The sequence below is a fragment of the Sminthopsis crassicaudata genome, chromosome 5, assembly GCF_048593235.1.
Source record: "Sminthopsis crassicaudata isolate SCR6 chromosome 5, ASM4859323v1, whole genome shotgun sequence".
NCBI classification, from domain to species: Eukaryota; Metazoa; Chordata; class Mammalia; order Dasyuromorphia; family Dasyuridae; genus Sminthopsis; species Sminthopsis crassicaudata.
The window spans coordinates 37,243,115-37,270,472 of NC_133621.1; the positions used below are offsets into that span (position 1 = coordinate 37,243,115).

A 27,358-nucleotide genomic window follows, 5' to 3' on the forward strand; every position below is an offset into this window, starting at 1 on the left:
TAACACAACAGGTGGGGGAGGGTTTAGAAAGAGGAAGAGAATTACGACTCCATTTTTTTAAAGGAATGTTACAAAATGTACAAAAACAATTTTCTTCAAGAATAGCTAAATCTTTTCCAGCTGATCTTTTTTCATGATATTGCTGTTACTGTGTACAATGATCTCTTGAATTTAGTCACTTCACTTTGTATGAGGTCATAGAAGTCTTTCCAAGTTATCTGCAAACTAATGTGTTTGTCATTTCTTCTAGCACTATAGTATTCTGTCACAACCCTATACTACATCTTGTTCAGCCATTCCCCAACTAAAGGGCATCCCCTCAATTTCTAATTCTTTGCTATTATAAAATGATTTTTGGCCAATATTTTCTTCTGTGCTTCAAAGGAAGGGAACAGACAGTCGTAATTGTGGGCCACACCTGAAAATGTTTAACTGTCTATGAAAGCTAATTAAATAGCTGAGGGGTCAAGCTGAGCTGTATGATTTATTAGCCAAATAAAATGAGGCATGATAAATAGGTCAGTGGATCCCCCACTGATCAGTCAGCCCATAGATCCTGAATACAGAGTGAGACAGATTAAAAACAATTAATCAAATAAGATGAATTAATAAAAAAAAAAAACTAAACACTTAACCAGGATACAAAATTAGGCAATCAGATTTCTAATTGGAGTAAAGAGTAAGGATGTTCCAATTTGTGGGGGGGATATTTAACAAATACAATTCCCTAAAATCAGAAAAAGAGATGTCCTCTTCCTCCCTTCCAAGTGTTTGTGAACAGTCAAAAAACATGGAAATGATAACTGACTGACCAGATTGGGGCCAGTTTTCAGATAAAACATACCGGTTGATGAAGATGAACCCATGTGAGAAAAGTCCTTGCATAAATCTGTGATGGGCCAGGTTCCCTGGTCAACATAACCGACCTTTTCAGTTAAGGTCTAGGCTTAATAATCTAGTTTCCTGATCATGCAGGTCTAGATTCAGACAATGCAATGAGATTTCCCCCAATTCCCTTGACTGAGTAAAGTTTTCTCACAAGACATATCTTGGACTAGGCTAACTGAACAGAAAAGGAAATGTGCTAGCTCCACAATGAAGTGCCAATAAAGAGGCAGTTTGCTTCACTGCTGTTTGCTGTTCCAATTCCCTCCGGGCTTAAAGAACTTTGTGATGCTATGTGATGCTAGAAGACTTTTGATAAATGTTCAATTTGGGTTGCCAAATCTTAGCACACAAGTATGTCCTTAGTATATACACGTTGAATTGATGAGTGGCATCCACTTGTCAAAAATGGCATGTATGAGATGATCTGAACTTTACAAAATCCCCAGATCTCAGTACAAGGGTTCTTATAGGGCATTAAGTCATACTGTTACCAGAATAGGAATTCTCTTCACCCTATTCCCAACAAGTTGTGCTATTCAGGCTTATTTCTCCTATTAGATGCAAGTTCCTTGAGGGAAGGAGCCATTATGCTAATCTCTCTATTCCCCTTACCCTAAGTGCCCAGCCAGAATATGGGTTTATTTTTTTTTTTCAAGATCAAGAAGATCTTCATCTTCTTTTTTGTTTCTTAAGTTTTTATAAGTATAACATTTTTGACAGTACATATGCATAGGTAATTTTTTTTTTACAACCTTATCCCCTGTCCTACCTTTTCTTCCGGGTTTCCCCCTCCTTCCCTCCACCCTCTCCCCTAGATGGCAGGCATTCCCATACATCTTAAATATCTTATAGTATATCCTAGGTACAATATATATGTGCAGAACCCCATTCTGTTGTTGTTGCAAAGGAAGGATTGTATTCTCAAGGTATAAATAATCTGGGAAGAGAAACCAAACCAAACCAGACCAAACCAAACCAAAAACCAATGCTCCTAGTTTACACTCATTTCCCAGTGTCCCTTCTCTGGGTGTAGCTGATTCTGTCCATCATTGACCAATTGGAATTGGATCAGCTCTTCTCTATGTTGAAGATATCCACTTCCATCAGAATACATCCTCATTCAGTATCATTGTTGAAGTTTATAATGATCCCCTCGTTTTACTCGTTTCACTCAGCATCAGTTGATATAAGTCTCTCCAAGCCTCTCCGTATTCCTCCAGTTGGTCATTTCTTACAGAACAATAATATTCCATAACATTCATATACCATAATTTACCCAACCATTCTCCAATTGATGGACATCCATTCATTTTCCAGGTTTAGCCACTATTACAAGGGCTGCCAGAAACATTTTGGCACACCTTTCCCTTCTTTAGTATATCCTTGGGATATAAGCCCAGTAGTAGCACTGCTGGGTCAAAGGGTATGCACATTGTGATAACTTTTGGGGCATAATTCCACATTGCTCTCCAGAATGGTTGGATTCTTTCACAACTCCACCGACAATGCATCAGTGTCCCAGTTTTCCCACAGCCCCTCCAACGTTCATCGTTATTAGTTCCTGTCATCTTAGCCAATCTGACAGGTGTCCAATGATATCTCAGAGTTGTCTTAATTTGCATTTCTCTGACCAATCGTGGTTTGGAACACTCTTTCATATGAGTGGAAATAGTTTTAATTTCATCATCTGAAAATTGTCTGTTCATATCCTTTGACCATTTATCAATTGGAGAATGGCTTGATTTCCTATAAAGTCAAGTCAATTCTCTGTATAATTTGGAGATGAGCCCTTTATCAGAACCTTTAACTGTAAAAATGTTTACCCAATTTGTTACTTCCCTTCTAATCTTGTTGGCATTAGTTTTGCTTGTGCAGCAACTTTTTAATTTGGCGTCATCAAAATTTTCTATTTTGTGATCAATACTGGTCTCTAGTTCTCCCTTGGACAACAACTCTTTCCTCCTCCACAAGTCCGAGAGGGAAACCATCCCATGTTCCTCCATTTTATTTATGATTTCGTTCTTTATGCCTAAATCTCGGACCCATTTTGTTCTTATCTTAGTATGGGGTGTTCAATGTGGGTCCATGCCTAGTTTCTGCCATACTAATTTCCAGTTTTCTCAGCAGTTTTTGTCATGTGACTTCTACCAAACATTTAAAGAACAATTAGCCCAATGTTATATAAACTATTTGGGAAAAGAGGGGATGAAGGAAGGTTGAAAACAGAAAGAAAACAATAGACCAATCTCCTTAATGAATATTGATGCTAAAATCTTAAATAAGATATTAGCAAAAAGACTTCAGAAAATCATCCGCAGGATAATACACTATGATCAAGTAGGATTCACACGAGCAATACAGGGCTGGTTTAATATTAGGATAACTATTAGTATAATTAACCATATTAATAATCAAATTAATAAAAACCATATGACTTTGTCAGGAGATGCAGAAAAAACATTTGATAAAATACAACATCCATTCCTACTAAAAAACACTTGAGAGTATAGGAATAAATGGACTATTCCTTAGAATAATCAGGATCAAATATTTCTTTATCCCCAAAAGACAACATCCATTCCTATTAAAAACACTTGAGGGTATAGGAATAAATGGACTATTCTTTAAAATAGTCAGGAGCATATATTTAAAACTATCAGTAAGCATCATATGTAATGGGGATAACCTGGAACCTTTCCCAGTAAGATCAGAAGTGAAACAAGGTTGCCCACTATCACCATTACTATTCAATAATGTATTAGAAATGCTAGCCTCGGCAATAAAAGTCGTGAAACAGATTAAGGGAATAATTTGCTATTGGCTAAGAAATAGATTAGTGGATCATTGGAACACCTTAGGTTCACAGGACAAAATAGTGTACAACTATAGCAATCTAGAGTTTGACAAACCCAAAGATACCAACTTTTGGGATAAGAATTCATTATTTGAAAAAAGCTGTTGGGAAAAATGGAAATTAGTATGGCAGAAATTAGATATGGACTCACACTTAACACCATATACCAAGGTAAGATCAAAATGAGTCCATGATTTATGCATAAAGAATGAGATCATAAATAGATTAGAGGAATATAGGATAGTTTACCTCTCAGACTTGTGGAAAAGGAAGGAATTTAGGACCAATGGAGAACTAGAGATCATTATTGATCACAAAATAGAAGATTTTGATTACATGAAATTAAAAAACTTTTGTACAAAAAAACCAAAAAAAAACAAAAACAAAAAAACAAAACAAAAAAACTAATGCAAACAAGATTAGAAGGGAAGTAACAAATTGGGAAAATATGTTTACAGATGAAGATTTTGATAAAGGTCTCATTTCCAAAATATATAGAGAACGGACTCTAATTTATAAGAAATCAAACCATTCCCCAATTGATAAATGGTCAAAGGATAGGAACAGAAAATTTTCAGATGATGAAAGTGAAACGACTTCCATTCATATGAAAGAGTGTTCCAAATCACTCTTGATCAAAGAAATACCAATTAAGACTACTCTGAGATACCACTACACTTCTGTCATTTTGGCTAAGATGACAGGAAAAGATCATAATGAATGTTGGAGGGAATGCGGGAAAACTGGGACACTGAGGCCTTGCTGGTGGAGTTGTGAAAGAATCCAGCCATTCTGGAAAGCAATTTGGAACTATGCCCAAAAATTTATGAAAGTGTGTATATACCCTTTGATTCAGCAGTCCTACTACTGGGCTTATATCCCAAAGAAATACTAAAGAATGGAAAGGGACCTGTATGTGCCAAAATGTTTGTGGCAGCCCTATTTGAAGTGGGTAGAAAATGGAAATTGAATGGATGCCCATCAATTGGAAAATAGTTGGGTGAATTATGCTATATGAATGTTATGGAATAGTATTGCTCTGTAGGAAATGATCAGCAGGGTGAATATAGAGAGGCTTGGAAAGACTTCCAATGAACTGATGCTGAGTGAAATGAGCAGAACCAGGAGATCACTGTACACTACAGCAATACTACTGTATGGAGAAATATTCTGATTGAAGTGGATATCTTCAACAAAGAGAAGATCTGATTCAGTTCCAGTTGAGCAATGATGGACAGAAACAGCTACACCCAGAGAAGGAACACTGGGAGTTGAGTGTAAACTGTTTGCACTATTGTCTTTCCACCCAGGTTACTTGTTCCTTCAGAATACAATTCTTACTGTGCAAGAAGAAGTTTGGTTTTCCACACATATATTGTATCTAGGATATGCTGTTAACACATTTAACATGTGTGGGATTGCCTGTCATCTAGGGGAGGGAGTAGAGGGAGAGAGGGGGAAATTTGGAAAAAAAGAATACAAGAAATATTGTGGTAAAAAAATTACAAAATAAAAAAAAAAAAAACGTAACCCAAAGTTTGCTAATAGTGAAACTTTCAAATGGCCAAGTTTCAATATTTTAGAATCTTCCAGCAATTCATTTGAAATTTTAAATAAATAAGCTTAAGTTTATTCACATCTTCTGGTCTAAGCAGAGGTCTAGTGCTGTTGGTCGAATTCACCTATTAGTCTTTTGATGTGAGCCAACTTGTTATGAAGATAATCACATCTGGATTTTTCTTCATGGTAATTGGGACTAGCCTGATTGAGCTTCTGATATTCTTTTAAGACCTCTTCATGAAGAGTCTGATACTCTTTGGAGCCTGGAGAAAGACGCTGACGTTTTGCATCAAGTTTCCTAAACCTTGTGGCCACCGTCTCCATTCTGGCATGCAAAGTTCTATACTCATCATACTCTGTATTGAAGTCATCTGTATAATTCTGGCGTTGCTCATGTGAGCCAATAGCAATATATTTTATTAAGTAATCTGGCAGTTCAATAGTTGATGAAGGGTCAGTGGAGGTAGGGCCAACCTCTTTAACTCCATCATTTGAATCCAGACTAGAGCTATTTAGCTTGGCAATTTCCTCTTTCGTCTTAAGGTCTTTCCCCTTTTCCTCAATGGGCTGTTTTTGAATTGGGTCCTTTTCCTTATGTTTTTTAGATTTTTCTTTAGATTTTTTATGTGCCATTGAATGCTTGTCTTCCATGGGCTTTGCACCCTTCGACAGGATTGAATCAGGGGGTGGGATTTCCAAAGAAGTCCTAGAGGTATCTTTGTCCTGCTGGCGCTCAAAGATGCTACCATTTGGACTACAGCTGTCCATAGGTAGATCTTGAGTCCCCCTGCCTTCTGGAGTGCTAGGGGACTTGGAGCTAGACTTTGCAGTCTGAGGAGGATTTGAAACTGGAAGGTGGGTTGAAGGAAGAGGTGGTGGAGTTGGGCTGGCAGCAGTTGGAGGAGGAGGAGGAGGAGTAGGAGGAGGAGGAGGAGGAGGAGAGGGAGGAGGTGATGGGGGTGGGGGTGGAGCCCCAGCATTTTTTTGAAGGGTAGAATTCAAATGACCGTTGCATGTTGGAGGAGCTCTCTTTGTCAGGTGAGATATCCGAGGTTTTTTATTCCTTAAAGGATCTATGAAATCTGAATCCAAGAGGCGTTTCTGAGAAGCAGAAGGCGCAGCCTCTTTCCTAGAACGTTGAGGAGCTTCTGAAGCGCTGGTGCTCGAGTCATTCTGGGGAGATGGATTCAATTTTCTCGATAGCACTAACTCCAGGGACTCTCTCTCTGTCTCATTGTATCCCGGCCAATCTTTTTGGAGCTCTTGAAATACAGAATCCTTTAAGGAATAAGAGAGGTCCTTGGGATTCAGCTTGGCCACCTGTTGAAGGATGGCTCCGAGGGAGTCCTTGTCTTTTGGAGAAACGCCATCTCTCTGTAATCGAGCCAAGAGTTCTGGTTTCTTGTAAGTCTTCAGGGCCAGGAGGTGAATCACCCTGGCCCTGTAGGGCCGCCCAGAAACACTGTCCTTCAGCTGGGTCTTCTGGAGGGTAGGTGCAGGCTCAATAGGAGCTGCCCTTTTTCTCTCGGGGGCTGCCTGTGGCCCAGCTGGAGGCGCTTTCCCAATTTCTTCTCTTCTTCCTGCAATGGGTCCGCCGGCTTTGCTAACGTTTGTCCCTGGGTTCCGGGATTCCTCTTCTGCCTGCCTCCTGCCTTCTCTTGGCACTTGAGAGGAGTCCTTTGTTGCCCTGACTGTAACTTGATCTTGAATAACTCCCAGGCAGTGGAGCTGTGAGGCCCCAGAAGTGGAGACAGTTTGGCGGACGCACTCAAAGCTTTCCTGAGGGTGATCTTTGCCAGGGGTGGACAGGGAGAAGCTAAAGTTCTGCACTTCCTTTGGACGATCCTTTTTGGGAATTCTGAGCAGCCCCTCGAATCCCTGGAACTGAATGGAAGGTCTGGAAGGAGTTCCATGCTTGTGGCTCTGGTAGGTCTCCAGCGCCCGGATCGCCGTGTCCGTGAGCTTCACGTGCACCACGGTGAGATTGTCCTGGCCCAGGCTCCCGCCAGATAAGCCGTAGCGCCGCTGCTCGCGCAGACCCCCCGCCGCCGGCCCCCCCGTCGCCATGTTAAGCTCCTCAGGAGGCTGCTGCTGCCGCTGCCGCTTCTGCTAGTGCTGCTGCTGCCGCTGCTTCTGAGGCCGCTGTTGCTGCTGCTGCTGCTGCTGCTGCTGCTGCTGCTGCTGCTGCTGCTGCCTCTGCTGCTGCTGCTGCCTCCAGCACAGCTCCCCGCGTTGGGCGCTAAATTGGAGTGTCCTGTCTGCTCTCAATTATAAGCCTTCTCTGGGAGGAGGATTTTTCTCTGCTTTTCCTTCCGTTCTTGCGAATCTTCTCTTGTCCAAGCGTCCCCAGTCAGCTCCACCGCAGAATCTGCAATTCCCTTCTTCCGGAATCCTGGCTCCTTAAATACTCCCGGAGAATGGGCTTACAGACCAATCAGCAAGCTCTTGCGAAGGTGTCAACTCCTTTAGAGGTGGCAACTAAAGGTGTCAACTCTGAGCTAGAGAACTGTTAAGTACTGACTTAGCCCCCAGGAAGGAACCTAACGGGAAATAGAGGGAGGAGATAGCGCTCATTGTATGAATCACTCTGATATGAAGGAAGGAAAAATGAAATGAGCAGAACCTGAAGAAATTATCCATAGTAAGCATTATTGCCAGAATGGTCAACAATGAAAGAAATAGATAATCTTTTTTTAAAATCATTTTTATCATTGATCCCTAATCAATCCAATGATCAAAGAGGACTATGAAGATCACCCTCAGGAAAATGTTATCCACCTCTGAGTGAAGATTAAAGTATGTTTAGTTTTTACTTTATTATTATACTTGCCTTTTCTTTTGGGGGGAGGCAACACGGTTAATAGGGTATTCCATGACCTTACATATATAATCGATAACACAACAGGTGGGGGAGGGTTTAGAAAGAGGAAGAGAATTACGACTCCATTTTTTTAAAGGAATGTTACAAAATGTACAAAAACAATTTTTCTTCAAGAATAGCTAAATCTTTTCCAGCTGATCTTTTTTCATGATATTGCTGTTACTGTGTACAATGATCTCTTGAATTTAGTCACTTCACTTTGTATGAGGTCATAGAAGTCTTTCCAAGTTATCTGCAAACTAATGTGTTTGTCATTTCTTCTAGCACTATAGTATTCTGTCACAACCCTATACTACATCTTGTTCAGCCATTCCCCAACTAAAGGGCATCCCCTCAATTTCTAATTCTTTGCTATTATAAAATGATTTTTGGCCAATATTTTCTTCTGTGCTTCAAAGGAAGGGAACAGACAGTCGTAATTGTGGGCCACACCTGAAAATGTTTTAACTGTCTATGAAAGCTAATTAAATAGCTGAGGGGTCAAGCTGAGCTGTATGATTTATTAGCCAAATAAAATGAGGCATGATAAATAGGTCAGTGGATCCCCCACTGATCAGTCAGCCCATAGATCCTGAATACAGAGTGAGACAGATTAAAAACAATTAATCAAATAAGATGAATTAATAAAAAAAAAAACAAAAAAAAAACTAAACACTTAACCAGGATACAAAATTAGGCAATCAGATTTCTAATTGGAGTAAAGATTCAGGATGTTCCAAATTTTTTGGGGGGGATATTAAACAAATACAATTCCCTAAAATAAGAAAAAGAGATGTCCTCTTCCTCCCTTCCAAGTGTTTATGAACAGTCAAAAACCATGGAAATGATAACTGATTGGGGCCAGTTTTCAGATAAAACATACCGGTTGATGAAGATGAACCCATGTGAGAAAAGTCCTTGCATAAATCTGTGATGGGCCAGGTTCCCTGGTCAACATAACCGACCTTTTCAGTTAAGGTCTAGGCTTAATAATCTAGTTTCCTGATCATGCAGGTCTAGATTCAGACAATGCAATGAGATTTCCCCCAATTCCCTTGACTGAGTAAAGTTTTCTCACAAGACATATCTTGGACTAGGCTAACTGAACAGAAAAGGAAATGTGCTAGCTCCACAATGAAGTGCCAATAAAGAGGCAGTTTGCTTCACTGCTGTTTGCTGTTCCAATTCCCTCCGGGCTTAAAGAACTTTTGTGATGCTATGTGATGCTAGAAGACTTTTGATAAATGTTCAATTTGGGTTGCCAAATCTTAGCACACAAGTATGTCCTTAGTATATACACGTTGAATTGATGAGTGGCATCCACTTGTCAAAAATGGCATGTATGAGATGATCTGAACTTTACAAAATCCCCAGATCTCAGTACAAGGGTTCTTATAGGGCATTAAGTCATACTGTTACCAGAATAGGAATTCTCTTCACCCTATTCCCAACAAGTTGTCCTATTCAGGCTTATTTCTCCTATTAGATGCAAGTTCCTCGAGGGAAGGAGCCATTATGCTAATCTCTCTATTCCCCTTACCCTAAGTGCCCAGCCAGAATATGGGTTTATTTATTTTTTTTTCAAGATCAAGAAGATCTTCATCTTCTTTTTTGTTTCTTAAGTTTGTATAAGTATAACATTTTTGACAGTACATATGCATAGGTAATTTTTTTTTTTACAACCTTATCCCCTGTCCTACCTTTTCTTCCGGGTTTCCCCCTCCTTCCCTCCACCCTCTCCCCTAGATGGCAGGCATTCCCATACATCTTAAATATCTTATAGTATATCCTAGGTACAATATATATGTGCAGAACCCCATTCTGTTGTTGTTGCAAAGGAAGGATTGTATTCTCAAGGTATAAATAATCTGGGAAGAGAAACCAAACCAAACCAGACCAAACCAAACCAAAAACCAATGCTCCTAGTTTACACTCATTTCCCAGTGTCCCTTCTCTGGGTGTAGCTGATTCTGTCCATCATTGACCAATTGGAATTGGATCAGCTCTTCTCTATGTTGAAGATATCCACTTCCATCAGAATACATCCTCATTCAGTATCATTGTTGAAGTTTATAATGATCCCCTCGTTTTACTCGTTTCACTCAGCATCAGTTGATATAAGTCTCTCCAAGCCTCTCCGTATTCCTCCAGTTGGTCATTTCTTACAGAACAATAATATTCCATAACATTCATATACCATAATTTACCCAACCATTCTCCAATTGATGGACATCCATTCATTTTCCAGGTTTAGCCCACTATGACAAGGGCTGCCAGAAACATTTTGGCACACCTTTCCCTTCTTTAGTATATCCTTGGGATATAAGCCCAGTAGTAGCAGTGCTGGGTCAAAGGGTATGCACATTGTGATAACTTTTTGGGCATAATTCCACATTGCTCTCCAGAATGGTTGGATTCTTTCACAACTCCACCGACAATGCATCAGTGTCCCAGTTTTCCCACAGCCCCTCCAACGTTCATCGTTATTAGTTCCTGTCATCTTAGCCAATCTGACAGGTGTCCAATGATATCTCAGAGTTGTCTTAATTTGCATTTCTCTGACCAATCGTGGTTTGGAACACTCTTTCATATGAGTGGAAATAGTTTTAATTTCATCATCTGAAAATTGTCTGTTCATATCCTTTGACCATTTATCAATTGGAGAATGGCTTGATTTCCTATAAAGTCAAGTCAATTCTCTGTATAATTTGGAGATGAGCCCTTTATCAGAACCTTTAACTGTAAAAATGTTTACCCAATTTGTTACTTCCCTTCTAATCTTGTTGGCATTAGTTTTGCTTGTGCAGCAACTTTTTAATTTGGCGTCATCAAAATTTTCTATTTTGTGATCAATACTGGTCTCTAGTTCTCCCTTGGACAACAGCTCCTTCCTCCTCCACAAGTCCGAGAGGGAAACCATCCCATGTTCCTCCATTTTATTTATGATTTCGTTCTTTATGCCTAAATCTCGGACCCATTTTGTTCTTATCTTAGTATGGGGTGTTCAATGTGGGTCCATGCCTAGTTTCTGCCATACTAATTTCCAGTTTTCTCAGCAGTTTTTGTCATGTGACTTCTACCAAACATTTAAAGAACAATTAGCCCAATGTTATATAAACTATTTGGGAAAAGAGGGGATGAAGGAAGGTTGAAAACAGAAAGAAAACAATAGACCAATCTCCTTAATGAATATTGATGCTAAAATCTTAAATAAGATATTAGCAAAAAGACTTCAGAAAATCATCCGCAGGATAATACCCTATGATCAAGTAGGATTCACACGAGCAATACAGGGCTGGTTTAATATTAGGATAACTATTAGTATAATTAACCATATTAATAATCAAATTAATAAAAACCATATGACTTTGTCAGGAGATGCAGAAAAAACATTTGATAAAATACAACATCCATTCCTACTAAAAAACACTTGAGAGTATAGGAATAAATGGACTATTCCTTAGAATAATCAGGATCAAATATTTCTTTATCCCCAAAAGACAACATCCATTCCTATTAAAAACACTTGAGGGTATAGGAATAAATGGACTATTCTTTAAAATAGTCAGGAGCATATATTTAAAACTATCAGTAAGCATCATATGTAATGGGGATAACCTGGAATCTTTCCCAGTAAGATCAGAAGTGAAACAAGGTTGCCCACTATCACCATTACTATTCAATAATGTATTAGAAATGCTAGCCTCGGCAATAAAAGTCGTGAAACAGATTAAGGGAATAATTTGCTATTGGCTAAGAAATAGATTAGTGGATCATTGGAACACCTTAGGTTCACAGGACAAAATAGTGTACAACTATAGCAATCTAGAGTTTGACAAACCCAAAGATACCAACTTTTGGGATAAGAATTCATTATTTGAAAAAAGCTGTTGGGAAAAATGGAAATTAGTATGGCAGAAATTAGATATGGACTCACACTTAACACCATATACCAAGGTAAGATCAAAATGAGTCCATGATTTATGCATAAAGAATGAGATCATAAATAGATTAGAGGAATATAGGATAGTTTACCTCTCAGACTTGTGGAAAAGGAAGGAATTTAGGACCAATGGAGACCTAGAGATCATTATTGATCACAAAATAGAAGATTTTGATTACATGAAATTAAAAAACTTTTGTACAAAAAAACCAAAAAAAAACAAAAACAAAAAAACAAAACAAAAAAACTAATGCAAACAAGATTAGAAGGGAAGTAACAAATTGGGAAAATATGTTTACAGATGAAGATTTTGATAAAGGTCTCATTTCCAAAATATATAGAGAACGGACTCTAATTTATAAGAAATCAAACCATTCCCCAATTGATAAATGGTGAAAGGATAGGAACAGAAAATTTTCAGATGATGAAAGTGAAACGACTTCCATTCATATGAAAGAGTGTTCCAAATCACTCTTGATCAAAGAAATACCAATTAAGACTACTCTGAGATACCACTACACTTCTGTCATTTTGGCTAAGATGACAGGAAAAGATCATAATGAATGTTGGAGGGAATGCGGGAAAACTGGGACACTGAGGCCTTGCTGGTGGAGTTGTGAAAGAATCCAGCCATTCTGGAAAGCAATTTGGAACTATGCCCAAAAAGTTATGAAAGTGTGTATATACCCTTTGATTCAGCAGTCCTACTACTGGGCTTATATCCCAAAGAAATACTAAAGAATGGAAAGGGACCTGTATGTGCCAAAATGTTTGTGGCAGCCCTATTTGTAGTGGGTAGAAAATGGAAATTGAATGGATGCCCATCAATTGGAGAATAGTTGGGTGAATTATGCTATATGAATGTTATGGAATAGTATTGCTCTGTAGGAAATGACCAGCAGGGTGAATATAGAGAGGCTTGGAAAGACTTCCAATGAACTGATGCTGAGTGAAATGAGCAGAACCAGGAGATCACTGTACACTACAGCAATACTACTGTATGGAGAAATATTCTGATTGAAGTGGATATCTTCAACAAAGAGAAGATCTGATTCAGTTCCAGTTGAGCAATGATGGACAGAAACAGCTACACCCAGAGAAGGAACACTGGGAGTTGAGTGTAAACTGTTTGCACTATTGTCTTTCCACCCAGGTTACTTGTTCCTTCAGAATACAATTCTTACTGTGCAAGAAGAAGTTTGGTTTTCCACACATATATTGTATCTAGGATATGCTGTTAACACATTTAACATGTGTGGGATTGCCTGTCATCTAGGGGAGGGAGTAGAGGGAGAGAGGGGGAAATTTGGAAAAAATGAATACAAGAAATATTGTGGTAAAAAAATTACAAAATTAAAAAAAAAAAAAAAAACGTAACCCAAAGTTTGCTAATAGTGAAACTTTCAAATGGCCAAGTTTCAATATTTTAGAATCTTCCAGCAATTCATTTGAAATTTTAAATAAATAAGCTTAAGTTTATTCACATCTTCTGGTCTAAGCAGAGGTCTAGTGCTGTTGGTCGAATTCACCTATTAGTCTTTTGATGTGAGCCAACTTGTTATGAAGATAATCACATCTGGATTTTTCTTCGTGGTAATTGGGACTAGCCTGGTTGAGCTTCTGATATTCTTTTAAGACCTCTTCATGAAGAGTCTGATACTCTTTGGAGCCTGGAGAAAGACGCTGACGTTTTGCATCAAGTTTCCTAAACCTTGTGGCCACCGTCTCCATTCTGGCATGCAAAGTTCTATACTCATCATACTCTGTATTGAAGTCATCTGTATAATTCTGGCGTTGCTCATGTGAGCCAATAGCAATATATTTCATTAAGTAATCTGGCAGTTCAATAGTTGATGAAGGGTCAGTGGAGGTAGGGCCAACCTCTTTAACTCCATCATTTGAATCCAGACTAGAGCTATTTAGCTTGGCAATTTCCTCTTTCGTCTTAAGGTCTTTCCCCTTTTCCTCAATGGGCTGTTTTTGAATTGGGTCCTTTTCCTTATGTTTTTTAGATTTTTCTTTAGATTTTTTATGTGCCATTGAATGCTTGTCTTCCATGGGCTTTGCACCCTTCGACAGGATTGAATCAGGGGGTGGGATTTCCAAAGAAGTCCTAGAGGTATCTTTGTCCTGCTGGCGCTCAAAGATGCTACCATTTGGACTACAGCTGTCCATAGGTAGATCTTGAGTCCCCCTGCCTTCTGGAGTGCTAGGGGACTTGGAGCTAGACTTTGCAGTCTGAGGAGGATTTGAAACTGGAAGGTGGGTTGAAGGAAGAGGTGGTGGAGTTGGGCTGGCAGCAGTTGGAGGAGGAGGAGGAGGAGGAGGAGGAGGAGGAGGAGGAGGAGGAGGAGGAGGAGGAGGAGGAGGAGGAGGAGGAGGAGAGGGAGGAGGTGATGGGGGTGGGGGTGGAGCCCCAGCATTTTTTTGAAGGGTAGAATTCAAATGACCGTTGCATGTTGGAGGAGCTCTATTTGTCAGGTGAGATATCCGAGGTTTTTTATTCCTTAAAGGATCTATGAAATCTGAATCCAAGAGGCGTTTCTGAGAAGCAGAAGGCGCAGCCTCTTTCCTAGAACGTTGAGGAGCTTCTGAAGCGCTGGTGCTCGAGTCATTCTGGGGAGATGGATTCAATTTTCTCGATAGCACTAACTCCAGGGACTCTCTCTCTGTCTCATTGTATCCCGGCCAATCTTTTTGGAGCTCTTGAAATACAGAATCCTTTAAGGAATAAGAGAGGTCCTTGGGATTCAGCTTGGCCACCCGTTGAAGGATGGCTCCGAGGGAGTCCTTGTCTTTTGGAGAAACGCCATCTCTCTGTAATCGAGCCAAGAGTTCTGGTTTCTTGTAAGTCTTCAGGGCCAGGAGGTGAATCACCCTGGCCCTGTAGGGCCGCCCAGAAACACTGTCCTTCAGCTGGGTCTTCTGGAGGGTAGGTGCAGGCTCAATAGGAGCTGCCCTTTTTCTCTCGGGGGCTGCCTGTGGCCCAGCTGGAGGCGCTTTCCCAATTTCTTCTCTTCTTCCTGCAATGGGTCCGCCGGCTTTGCTAACGTTTGTCCCTGGGTTCCGGGATTCCTCTTCTGCCTGCCTCCTGCCGTCTCTTGGCACTTGAGAGGAGTCCTTTGTTGCCCTGACTGTAACTTGATCTTGAATAACTCCCAGGCAGTGGAGCTGTGAGGCCCCAGAAGTGGAGACAGTTTGGCGGACGCACTCAAAGCTTTCCTGAGGGTGATCTTTGCCAGGGGTGGACAGGGAGAAGCCAAAGTTCTGCACTTCCTTTGGACGATCCTTTTTGGGAATTCTGAGCAGCCCCTCGAATCCCTGGAACTGAATGGAAGGTCTGGAAGGAGTTCCATGCTTGTGGCTCTGGTAGGTCTCCAGCGCCCGGATCGCCGTGTCCGTGAGCTTCACGTGCACCACGGTGAGATTGTCCTGGCCCAGGCTCCCGCCAGATAAGCCGTAGCGCCGCTGCTCGCGCAGACCCCCCGCCGCCGGCCCCCCCGTCGCCATGTTAAGCTCCTCAGGAGGCTGCTGCTGCCGCTGCCGCTTCTGCTAGTGCTGCTGCTGCCGCTGCTTCTGAGGCCGCTGCTGCTGCTGCCGCTGCTTCTGAGGCCGCTGCTGCTGCTGCTGCTGCTGCCTCTGCTGCTGCTGCTGCCTCCAGCACAGCTCCCCGCGTTGGGCGCTAAATTGGAGTGTCCTGTCTGCTCTCAATTATAAGCCTTCTCTGGGAGGAGGATTTTTCTCTGCTTTTCCTTCCGTTCTTGCGAATCTTCTCTTGTCCAAGCGTCCCCAGTCAGCTCCACAGCAGAATCTGCAATTCCCTTCTTCCGGAATCCTGGCTCCTTAAATACTCCCGGAGAATGGGCTTACAGACCAATCAGCAAGCTCTTGCGAAGGTGTCAACTCCTTTAGAGGTGGCAACTAAAGGTGTCAACTCTGAGCTAGAGAACTGTTAAGTACTGACTTAGCCCCCAGGAAGGAACCTAACGGGAAATAGAGGGAGGAGATAGCGCTCATTGTATGAATCACTCTGATATGAAGGAAGGAAAAATGAAATGAGCAGAACCTGAAGAAATTATCCATAGTAAGCATTATTGCCAGAATGGTCAACAATGAAAGAAATAGATAATCTTTTTTTAAAATCATTTTTATCATTGATCCCTAATCAATCCAATGATCAAAGAGGACTATGAAGATCCCCTCAGGAAAATGTTATCCACCTCTGAGTGAAGATTAAAGTATGTTTAGTTTTACTTTATTATTATACTTGCCTTTTCTTTTGGGGGGAGGCAACACGGTTAATAGGTATTCCATGACCTTACATATATAATCGATAACACAACAGGTGGGGGAGGGTTTAGAAAGAGGAAGAGAATTACGACTCCATTTTTTTAAAGGAATGTTACAAAATGTACAAAAACAATTTTCTTCAAGAATAGCTAAATCTTTTCCAGCTGATCTTTTTTCATGATATTGCTGTTACTGTGTACAATGATCTCTTGAATTTAGTCACTTCACTTTGTATGAGGTCATAGAAGTCTTTCCAAGTTATCTGCAAACTAATGTGTTTGTCATTTCTTCTAGCACTATAGTATTCTGTCACAACCCTATACTACATCTTGTTCAGCCATTCCCCAACTAAAGGGCATCCCCTCAATTTCTAATTCTTTGCTATTATAAAATGATTTTTGGCCAATATTTTCTTCTGTGCTTCAAAGGAAGGGAACAGACAGTCGTAATTGTGGGCCACACCTGAAAATGTTTAACTGTCTATGAAAGCTAATTAAATAGCTGAGGGGTCAAGCTGAGCTGTATGATTTATTAGCCAAATAAAATGAGGCATGATAAATAGGTCAGTGGATCCCCCACTGATCAGTCAGCCCATAGATCCTGAATACAGAGTGAGACAGATTAAAAACAATTAATCAAATAAGATGAATTAATAAAAAAAAAAAAAAAAAAAAAAAAAAAAAAAAAAAAAAAAAAAAAACTAAACACTTAACCAGGATACAAAATTAGGCAATCAGATTTCTAATTGGAGTAAAGATTCAGGATGTTCCAAATTTTTTGGGGGGGATATTAAACAAATACAATTCCCTAAAATAAGAAAAAGAGATGTCCTCTTCCTCCCTTCCAAGTGTTTATGAACAGTCAAAAAACATGGAAATGATAACTGACTGACCAGATTGGGGCCAGTTTTCAGATAAAACATACCGGTTGATGAAGATGAACCCATGTGAGAAAAGTCCTTGCATAAATCTGTGATGGGCCAGGTTCCCTGGTCAACATAACCGACCTTTTCAGTTAAGGTCTAGGCTTAATAATCTAGTTTCCTGATCATGCAGGTCTAGATTCAGACAATGCAATGAGATTTCCCCCAATTCCCTTGACTGAGTAAAGTTTTCTCACAAGACATATCTTGGACTAGGCTAACTGAACAGAAAAGGAAATGTGCTAGCTCCACAATGAAGTGCCAATAAAGAGGCAGTTTGCTTCACTGCTGTTTGCTGTTCCAATTCCCTCCGGGCTTAAAGAACTTTGTGATGCTATGTGATGCTAGAAGACTTTTGATAAATGTTCAATTTGGGTTGCCAAATCTTAGCACACAAGTATGTCCTTAGTATATACACGTTGAATTGATGAGTGGCATCCACTTGTCAAAAATGGCATGTATGAGATGATCTGAACTTTACAAAATCCCCAGATCTCAGTACAAGGGTTCTTATAGGGCATTAAGTCATACTGTTACCAGAATAGGAATTCTCTTCACCCTATTCCCAACAAGTTGTCCTATTCAGGCTTATTTCTCCTATTAGATGCAAGTTCCTCGAGGGAAGGAGCCATTATGCTAATCTCTCTATTCCCCTTACCCTAAGTGCCCAGCCAGAATATGGGTTTATTTTTTTTTTTTTTCAAGATCAAGAAGATCTTCATCTTCTTTTTTGTTTCTTAAGTTTGTATAAGTATAACATTTTTGACAGTACATATGCATAGGTAATTTTTTTTTTACAACCTTATCCCCTGTCCTACCTTTTCTTCCGGGTTTCCCCCTCCTTCCCTCCACCCTCTCCCCTAGATGGCAGGCATTCCCATACATCTTAAATATCTTATAGTATATCCTAGGTACAATATATATGTGCAGAACCCCATTCTGTTGTTGTTGCAAAGGAAGGATTGTATTCTCAAGGTATAAATAATCTGGGAAGAGAAACCAAACCAAACCAGACCAAACCAAACCAAAAACCAATGCTCCTAGTTTACACTCATTTCCCAGTGTCCCTTCTCTGGGTGTAGCTGATTCTGTCCATCATTGACCAATTGGAATTGGATCAGCTCTTCTCTATGTTGAAGATATCCACTTCCATCAGAATACATCCTCATTCAGTATCATTGTTGAAGTTTATAATGATCCCCTCGTTTTACTCGTTTCACTCAGCATCAGTTGATATAAGTCTCTCCAAGCCTCTCCGTATTCCTCCAGTTGGTCATTTCTTACAGAACAATAATATTCCATAACATTCATATACCATAATTTACCCAACCATTCTCCAATTGATGGACATCCATTCATTTTCCAGGTTTAGCCACTATGACAAGGGCTGCCAGAAACATTTTGGCACACCTTTCCCTTCTTTAGTATATCCTTGGGATATAAGCCCAGTAGTAGCAGTGCTGGGTCAAAGGGTATGCACATTGTGATAACTTTTTGGGCATAATTCCACATTGCTCTCCAGAATGGTTGGATTCTTTCACAACTCCACCGACAATGCATCAGTGTCCCAGTTTTCCCACAGCCCCTCCAACGTTCATCGTTATTAGTTCCTGTCATCTTAGCCAATCTGACAGGTGTCCAATGATATCTCAGAGTTGTCTTAATTTGCATTTCTCTGACCAATCGTGGTTTGGAACACTCTTTCATATGAGTGGAAATAGTTTTAATTTCATCATCTGAAAATTGTCTGTTCATATCCTTTGACCATTTATCAATTGGAGAATGGCTTGATTTCCTATAAAGTCAAGTCAATTCTCTGTATAATTTGGAGATGAGCCCTTTATCAGAACCTTTAACTGTAAAAATGTTTACCCAATTTGTTACTTCCCTTCTAATCTTGTTGGCATTAGTTTTGCTTGTGCAGCAACTTTTTAATTTGGCGTCATCAAAATTTTCTATTTTGTGATCAATACTGGTCTCTAGTTCTCCCTTGGACAACAGCTCCTTCCTCCTCCACAAGTCCGAGAGGGAAACCATCCCATGTTCCTCCATTTTATTTATGATTTCGTTCTTTATGCCTAAATCTCGGACCCATTTTGTTCTTATCTTAGTATGGGGTGTTCAATGTGGGTCCATGCCTAGTTTCTGCCATACTAATTTCCAGTTTTCTCAGCAGTTTTTGTCATGTGACTTCTACCAAACATTTAAAGCCCAATGTTATATAAACTATTTGGGAAAAGAGGGGATGAAGGAAGGTTGAAAACAGAAAGAAAACAATAGACCAATCTCCTTAATGAATATTGATGCTAAAATCTTAAATAAGATATTAGCAAAAAGACTTCAGAAAATCATCCGCAGGATAATACCCTATGATCAAGTAGGATTCACACGAGCAATACAGGGCTGGTTTAATATTAGGATAACTATTAGTATAATTAACCATATTAATAATCAAATTAATAAAAACCATATGACTTTGTCAGGAGATGCAGAAAAAACATTTGATAAAATACAACATCCATTCCTACTAAAAAACACTTGAGAGTATAGGAATAAATGGACTATTCCTTAGAATAATCAGGATCAAATATTTCTTTATCCCCAAAAGACAACATCCATTCCTATTAAAAACACTTGAGGGTATAGGAATAAATGGACTATTCTTTAAAATAGTCAGGAGCATATATTTAAAACTATCAGTAAGCATCATATGTAATGGGGATAACCTGGAACCTTTCCCAGTAAGATCAGAAGTGAAACAAGGTTGCCCACTATCACCATTACTATTCAATAATGTATTAGAAATGCTAGCCTCGGCAATAAAAGTCGTGAAACAGATTAAGGGAATAATTTGCTATTGGCTAAGAAATAGATTAGTGGATCATTGGAACACCTTAGGTTCACAGGACAAAATAGTGTACAACTATAGCAATCTAGAGTTTGACAAACCCAAAGATACCAACTTTTGGGATAAGAATTCATTATTTGAAAAAAGCTGTTGGGAAAAATGGAAATTAGTATGGCAGAAATTAGATATGGACTCACACTTAACACCATATACCAAGGTAAGATCAAAATGAGTCCATGATTTATGCATAAAGAATGAGATCATAAATAGATTAGAGGAATATAGGATAGTTTACCTCTCAGACTTGTGGAAAAGGAAGGAATTTAGGACCAATGGAGAACTAGAGATCATTATTGATCACAAAATAGAAGATTTTGATTACATGAAATTAAAAAACTTTTGTACAAAAAAACCAAAAAAAAACAAAAACAAAAAAACAAAACAAAAAAACTAATGCAAACAAGATTAGAAGGGAAGTAACAAATTGGGAAAATATGTTTACAGATGAAGATTTTGATAAAGGTCTCATTTCCAAAATATATAGAGAACGGACTCTAATTTATAAGAAATCAAACCATTCCCCAATTGATAAATGGTGAAAGGATAGGAACAGAAAATTTTCAGATGATGAAAGTGAAACGACTTCCATTCATATGAAAGAGTGTTCCAAATCACTCTTGATCAAAGAAATACCAATTAAGACTACTCTGAGATACCACTACACTTCTGTCATTTTGGCTAAGATGACAGGAAAAGATCATAATGAATGTTGGAGGGAATGCGGGAAAACTGGGACACTGAGGCCTTGCTGGTGGAGTTGTGAAAGAATCCAGCCATTCTGGAAAGCAATTTGGAACTATGCCCAAAAAGTTATGAAAGTGTGTATATACCCTTTGATTCAGCAGTCCTACTACTGGGCTTATATCCCAAAGAAATACTAAAGAATGGAAAGGGACCTGTATGTGCCAAAATGTTTGTGGCAGCCCTATTTGTAGTGGGTAGAAAATGGAAATTGAATGGATGCCCATCAATTGGAGAATAGTTGGGTGAATTATGCTATATGAATGTTATGGAATAGTATTGCTCTGTAGGAAATGACCAGCAGGGTGAATATAGAGAGGCTTGGAAAGACTTCCAATGAACTGATGCTGAGTGAAATGAGCAGAACCAGGAGATCACTGTACACTACAGCAATACTACTGTATGGAGAAATATTCTGATTGAAGTGGATATCTTCAACAAAGAGAAGATCTGATTCAGTTCCAGTTGAGCAATGATGGACAGAAACAGCTACACCCAGAGAAGGAACACTGGGAGTTGAGTGTAAACTGTTTGCACTATTGTCTTTCCACCCAGGTTACTTGTTCCTTCAGAATACAATTCTTACTGTGCAAGAAGAAGTTTGGTTTTCCACACATATATTGTATCTAGGATATGCTGTTAACACATTTAACATGTGTGGGATTGCCTGTCATCTAGGGGAGGGAGTAGAGGGAGAGAGGGGGAAATTTGGAAAAAATGAATACAAGAAATATTGTGGTAAAAAAATTACAAAATTAAAAAAAAAAAACGTAACCCAAAGTTTGCTAATAGTGAAACTTTCAAATGGCCAAGTTTCAATATTTTAGAATCTTCCAGCAATTCATTTGAAATTTTAAATAAATAAGCTTAAGTTTATTCACATCTTCTGGTCTAAGCAGAGGTCTAGTGCTGTTGGTCGAATTCACCTATTAGTCTTTTGATGTGAGCCAACTTGTTATGAAGATAATCACATCTGGATTTTTCTTCGTGGTAATTGGGACTAGCCTGGTTGAGCTTCTGATATTCTTTTAAGACCTCTTCATGAAGAGTCTGATACTCTTTGGAGCCTGGAGAAAGACGCTGACGTTTTGCATCAAGTTTCCTAAACCTTGTGGCCACCGTCTCCATTCTGGCATGCAAAGTTCTATACTCATCATACTCTGTATTGAAGTCATCTGTATAATTCTGGCGTTGCTCATGTGAGCCAATAGCAATATATTTCATTAAGTAATCTGGCAGTTCAATAGTTGATGAAGGGTCAGTGGAGGTAGGGCCAACCTCTTTAACTCCATCATTTGAATCCAGACTAGAGCTATTTAGCTTGGCAATTTCCTCTTTCGTCTTAAGGTATTTCCCCTTTTCCTCAATGGGCTGTTTTTGAATTGGGTCCTTTTCCTTATGTTTTTTAGATTTTTCTTTAGATTTTTTATGTGCCATTGAATGCTTGTCTTCCATGGGCTTTGCACCCTTCGACAGGATTGAATCAGGGGGTGGGATTTCCAAAGAAGTCCTAGAGGTATCTTTGTCCTGCTGGCGCTCAAAGATGCTACCATTTGGACTACAGCTGTCCATAGGTAGATCTTGAGTCCCCCTGCCTTCTGGAGTGCTAGGGGACTTGGAGCTAGACTTTGCAGTCTGAGGAGGATTTGAAACTGGAAGGTGGGTTGAAGGAAGAGGTGGTGGAGTTGGGCTGGTAGCAGTTGGAGGAGGAGGAGGAGGAGGAGGAGGAGGAGGAGGAGGAGAGGGAGGAGGTGATGGGGGTGGGGGTGGAGCCCCAGCATTTTTTTGAAGGGTAGAATTCAAATGACCGTTGCATGTTGGAGGAGCTCTATTTGTCAGGTGAGATATCCGAGGTTTTTTATTCCTTAAAGGATCTATGAAATCTGAATCCAAGAGGCGTTTCTGAGAAGCAGAAGGCGCAGCCTCTTTCCTAGAACGTTGAGGAGCTTCTGAAGCGCTGGTGCTCGAGTCATTCTGGGGAGATGGATTCAATTTTCTCGATAGCACTAACTCCAGGGACTCTCTCTCTGTCTCATTGTATCCCGGCCAATCTTTTTGGAGCTCTTGAAATACAGAATCCTTTAAGGAATAAGAGAGGTCCTTGGGATTCAGCTTGGCCACCCGTTGAAGGATGGCTCCGAGGGAGTCCTTGTCTTTTGGAGAAACGCCATCTCTCTGTAATCGAGCCAAGAGTTCTGGTTTCTTGTAAGTCTTCAGGGCCAGGAGGTGAATCACCCTGGCCCTGTAGGGCCGCCCAGAAACACTGTCCTTCAGCTGGGTCTTCTGGAGGGTAGGTGCAGGCTCAATAGGAGCTGCCCTTTTTCTCTCGGGGGCTGCCTGTGGCCCAGCTGGAGGCGCTTTCCCAATTTCTTCTCTTCTTCCTGCAATGGGTCCGCCGGCTTTGCTAACGTTTGTCCCTGGGTTCCGGGATTCCTCTTCTGCCTGCCTCCTGCCGTCTCTTGGCACTTGAGAGGAGTCCTTTGTTGCCCTGACTGTAACTTGATCTTGAATAACTCCCAGGCAGTGGAGCTGTGAGGCCCCAGAAGTGGAGACAGTTTGGCGGACGCACTCAAAGCTTTCCTGAGGGTGATCTTTGCCAGGGGTGGACAGGGAGAAGCCAAAGTTCTGCACTTCCTTTGGACGATCCTTTTTGGGAATTCTGAGCAGCCCCTCGAATCCCTGGAACTGAATGGAAGGTCTGGAAGGAGTTCCATGCTTGTGGCTCTGGTAGGTCTCCAGCGCCCGGATCGCCGTGTCCGTGAGCTTCACGTGCACCACGGTGAGATTGTCCTGGCCCAGGCTCCCGCCAGATAAGCCGTAGCGCCGCTGCTCGCGCAGACCCCCCGCCGCCGGCCCCCCCGTCGCCATGTTAAGCTCCTCAGGAGGCTGCTGCTGCCGCTGCCGCTTCTGCTAGTGCTGCTGCTGCCGCTGCTTCTGAGGCCGCTGCTGCTGCTGCCGCTGCTTCTGAGGCCGCTGCTGCTGCTGCTGCTGCTGCCTCTGCTGCTGCTGCTGCCTCCAGCACAGCTCCCCGCGTTGGGCGCTAAATTGGAGTGTCCTGTCTGCTCTCAATTATAAGCCTTCTCTGGGAGGAGGATTTTTCTCTGCTTTTCCTTCCGTTCTTGCGAATCTTCTCTTGTCCAAGCGTCCCCAGTCAGCTCCACAGCAGAATCTGCAATTCCCTTCTTCCGGAATCCTGGCTCCTTAAATACTCCCGGAGAATGGGCTTACAGACCAATCAGCAAGCTCTTGCGAAGGTGTCAACTCCTTTAGAGGTGGCAACTAAAGGTGTCAACTCTGAGCTAGAGAACTGTTAAGTACTGACTTAGCCCCCAGGAAGGAACCTAACGGGAAATAGAGGGAGGAGATAGCGCTCATTGTATGAATCACTCTGATATGAAGGAAGGAAAAATGAAATGAGCAGAACCTGAAGAAATTATCCATAGTAAGCATTATTGCCAGAATGGTCAACAATGAAAGAAATAGATAATCTTTTTTTAAAATCATTTTTATCATTGATCCCTAATCAATCCAATGATCAAAGAGGACTATGAAGATCCCCTCAGGAAAATGTTATCCACCTCTGAGTGAAGATTAAAGTATGTTTAGTTTTACTTTATTATTATACTTGCCTTTTCTTTTGGGGGGAGGCAACACGGTTAATAGGTATTCCATGACCTTACATATATAATCGATAACACAACAGGTGGGGGAGGGTTTAGAAAGAGGAAGAGAATTACGACTCCATTTTTTTAAAGGAATGTTACAAAATGTACAAAAACAATTTTCTTCAAGAATAGCTAAATCTTTTCCAGCTGATCTTTTTTCATGATATTGCTGTTACTGTGTACAATGATCTCTTGAATTTAGTCACTTCACTTTGTATGAGGTCATAGAAGTCTTTCCAAGTTATCTGCAAACTAATGTGTTTGTCATTTCTTCTAGCACTATAGTATTCTGTCACAACCCTATACTACATCTTGTTCAGCCATTCCCCAACTAAAGGGCATCCCCTCAATTTCTAATTCTTTGCTACTATAAAATGATTTTTGGCCAATATTTTCTTCTGTGCTTCAAAGGAAGGGAACAGACAGTCGTAATTGTGGGCCACACCTGAAAATGTTTAACTGTCTATGAAAGCTAATTAAATAGCTGAGGGGTCAAGCTGAGCTGTATGATTTATTAGCCAAATAAAATGAGGCATGATAAATAGGTCAGTGGATCCCCCACTGATCAGTCAGCCCATAGATCCTGAATACAGAGTGAGACAGATTAAAAACAATTAATCAAATAAGATGAATTAATAAAAAAAAAAAAAAAACTAAACACTCAACCAGGATACAAAATTAGGCAATCAGATTTCTAATTGGAGTAAAGATTCAGGATGTTCCAAATTTTTTGGGGGGGATATTAAACAAATACAATTCCCTAAAATAAGAAAAAGAGATGTCCTCTTCCTCCCTTCCAAGTGTTTATGAACAGTCAAAAACCATGGAAATGATAACTGACCAGATTGGGGCCAGTTTTCAGATAAAACATACCGGTTGATGAAGATGAACCCATGTGAGAAAAGTCCTTGCATAAATCTGTGATGGGCCAGGTTCCCTGGTCAACATAACCGACCTTTTCAGTTAAGGTCTAGGCTTAATAATCTAGTTTCCTGATCATGCAGGTCTAGATTCAGACAATGCAATGAGATTTCCCCCAATTCCCTTGACTGAGTAAAGTTTTCTCACAAGACATATCTTGGACTAGGCTAACTGAACAGAAAAGGAAATGTGCTAGCTCCACAATGAAGTGCCAATAAAGAGGCAGTTTGCTTCACTGCTGTTTGCTGTTCCAATTCCCTCCGGGCTTAAAGAACTTTGTGATGCTATGTGATGCTAGAAGACTTTTGATAAATGTTCAATTTGGGTTGCCAAATCTTAGCACACAAGTATGTCCTTAGTATATACACGTTGAATTGATGAGTGGCATCCACTTGTCAAAAATGGCATGTATGAGATGATCTGAACTTTACAAAATCCCCAGATCTCAGTACAAGGGTTCTTATAGGGCATTAAGTCATACTGTTACCAGAATAGGAATTCTCTTCACCCTATTCCCAACAAGTTGTCCTATTCAGGCTTATTTCTCCTATTAGATGCAAGTTCCTCGAGGGAAGGAGCCATTATGCTAATCTCTCTATTCCCCTTACCCTAAGTGCCCAGCCAGAATATGGGTTTATTTATTTTTTTTTCAAGATCAAGAAGATCTTCATCTTCTTTTTTGTTTCTTAAGTTTGTATAAGTATAACATTTTTGACAGTACATATGCATAGGTAATTTTTTTTTTACAACCTTATCCCCTGTCCTACCTTTTCTTCCGGGTTTCCCCCTCCTTTCCTCCACCCTCTCCCCTAGATGGCAGGCATTCCCATACATCTTAAATATCTTATAGTATATCCTAGGTACAATATATATGTGCAGAACCCCATTCTGTTGTTGTTGCAAAGGAAGGATTGTATTCTCAAGGTATAAATAATCTGGGAAGAGAAACCAAACCAAACCAGACCAAACCAAACCAAAAACCAATGCTCCTAGTTTACACTCATTTCCCAGTGTCCCTTCTCTGGGTGTAGCTGATTCTGTCCATCATTGACCAATTGGAATTGGATCAGCTCTTCTCTATGTTGAAGATATCCACTTCCATCAGAATACATCCTCATTCAGTATCATTGTTGAAGTTTATAATGATCCCCTCGTTTTACTCGTTTCACTCAGCATCAGTTGATATAAGTCTCTCCAAGCCTCTCCGTATTCCTCCAGTTGGTCATTTCTTACAGAACAATAATATTCCATAACATTCATATACCATAATTTACCCAACCATTCTCCAATTGATGGACATCCATTCATTTTCCAGGTTTAGCCACTATGACAAGGGCTGCCAGAAACATTTTGGCACACCTTTCCCTTCTTTAGTATATCCTTGGGATATAAGCCCAGTAGTAGCAGTGCTGGGTCAAAGGGTATGCACATTGTGATAACTTTTTGGGCATAATTCCACATTGCTCTCCAGAATGGTTGGATTCTTTCACAACTCCACCGACAATGCATCAGTGTCCCAGTTTTCCCACAGCCCCTCCAACGTTCATCGTTATTAGTTCCTGTCATCTTAGCCAATCTGACAGGTGTCCAATGATATCTCAGAGTTGTCTTAATTTGCATTTCTCTGACCAATCGTGGTTTGGAACACTCTTTCATATGAGTGGAAATAGTTTTAATTTCATCATCTGAAAATTGTCTGTTCATATCCTTTGACCATTTATCAATTGGAGAATGGCTTGATTTCCTATAAAGTCAAGTCAATTCTCTGTATAATTTGGAGATGAGCCCTTTATCAGAACCTTTAAC

At 40.3% G+C, this 27,358-nt stretch overlaps 3 pseudogenes; all 3 read right to left on the reverse strand.

Annotated features, from left to right (window-relative positions):
- Positions 1–5,401: 5,401 nt before the first annotated feature.
- On the reverse strand, positions 5,402–7,369 carry LOC141543835 (RNA polymerase II elongation factor ELL2 pseudogene; annotated as a pseudogene).
- Positions 7,370–13,611: 6,242 nt separating this feature from the next.
- On the reverse strand, positions 13,612–17,080 carry LOC141543836 (RNA polymerase II elongation factor ELL2 pseudogene; annotated as a pseudogene).
- A 4,789-nt stretch (positions 17,081–21,869) lies between these two features.
- LOC141543837 (RNA polymerase II elongation factor ELL2 pseudogene) lies at positions 21,870–23,834 on the reverse strand (annotated as a pseudogene).
- Positions 23,835–27,358: the final 3,524 nt, after the last annotated feature.